The sequence below is a fragment of the Phaseolus vulgaris genome, chromosome 3 (genome assembly GCF_000499845.2).
Source record: "Phaseolus vulgaris cultivar G19833 chromosome 3, P. vulgaris v2.0, whole genome shotgun sequence".
Taxonomy (NCBI): Eukaryota; Viridiplantae; Streptophyta; class Magnoliopsida; order Fabales; family Fabaceae; genus Phaseolus; species Phaseolus vulgaris.
This window is the reverse complement of record NC_023757.2, coordinates 40,340,010-40,341,770: the sequence shown is the minus strand read 5'-3', so window position 1 is coordinate 40,341,770 and position 1,761 is coordinate 40,340,010.

Here is a 1,761-nt window from a genome sequence, read left to right as displayed (position 1 = left end):
TCCAAAATCTTAAGAGAGACACCTTTTTCGTTGCCTTCCAAAACAGCACCACCATTTGAGATTATTCTCAGGAAGCGAAAACAACGAATACTCAAATATTAACTTTAATATTCTTTATTATACTTCTTGTTTTATTGATCTCACTCTTACTTCAGTGTCCCGTTTATAAGTGAATATTCATTTAATTCATATTCCATGTCTCGTTAAAATAAGGATATTTTCTATAAAAAAATCAACGTCTCAAGTATTTTATCCTACTAAAAACTCGTTATAAATGTTGAAATCTTAGTAAGAAGAACAATCTTACCGAGAAGAACAATATTTAAAACTTATAAAATATTTTAAATAACTTGAATATTATTATGTAAAACAAAAAAAGTTATCAATATTTTAAATTTTATTATTATCACTGGTCGTACACTTCATCTTCTGTGTTATTTAAAAAAAAAATATTAGTGTATTTTTGAAAATATAAAATACGTTGTAATATTTATCAACAAAAATAATTTAGTATTGGTGTATACTTTAAATTTTAAATAAATAATTTTATCAACAATCATATAGAGATGTTATAATATATTGGTAAAATTGATTTGAAGTTATTTTAAGACCCAATCCTCTCATTCATCAATCTAAACTCAATAAAATTATCCTTAGAGATTCATGTTAAACATTTTTATCACTTGATCTAATAATTATTGAGAACATCAATTTTTTGTAAGAAAAACTAATTTAGACAAATCTTAGTTAGTGCTTTATACATTTTTTCCTTGTGAAAATTTGTGTAGCGTGATTTTTCTTTGCAGGCTAAATTTGAAGTTATTGGGTTTTATACTGTCTTTGAAGTTCTAGGATTGCATGTAAGTGTAAGGATCTACAACGGGTAATTAAACAACATATGACGTGGTTATATTTTATGTTCTCCAACAACATGTGAAATTTGAGGAACATCAATTCCGGTAACGTTGTGTTTGCGTTGTATTTGCGTTGAATGTTCTCTAATTGCATTTATAACTTGAAAACACCATACATATGATCTTTTTAAGTAGCATGTAAAATCTCAGTAATGTCATTTATGTGTGCACCTATCATTCCTCACGATCATGTTAAGTTTTAAATATCTTTTTGCATGTCAAACTAAAGTCTCTCGTTTTTTGTTTGTTTAAATATGAGTTTCCAATTCTTAATGAGTCTTAAAATGTATGTGAGGTCATCTTTAGTTTTGAAATTAAAAGTCTCAAAACTTAAGATATGAATATATTTTGAGAAACATATAGATATATTTAAATTTAAGTGTGTGTGGAATGAAAATGTGCATAACATAATTGTGTATGATGTATTATTTTGTGGTCACGAATATGGGATGATATATAAATCATGTTTGATTTTGGGCATTAAGTAAAAATCAATGTTGTAACAAATATTTTGTTAGCCTATAAGCCATGTAAACTAAAACATTCACTAAGACCTAAAGTAGTGATAAGTTAAATGGAAGTTTATTGTACCGTCAAATCACTCGTTAAAGTTTGGAAGAATAAATAAGAACACATGTCAGAGTTTGTGTAAAGATATATTCTAAATCCAGCGTAATCATACATTTGAGATGTGCATACTTAAGGTGCTAAAATAGGTCAGATATTAAATCTCCTTATGGATAATGCTTATTAGAGGTATTATTAGATATCCATTGATATCCTCGATATGTGGATCCATATGTGATGTGTATGCATGTGATGTATTTTGGTGTTAAGTTGTATAATT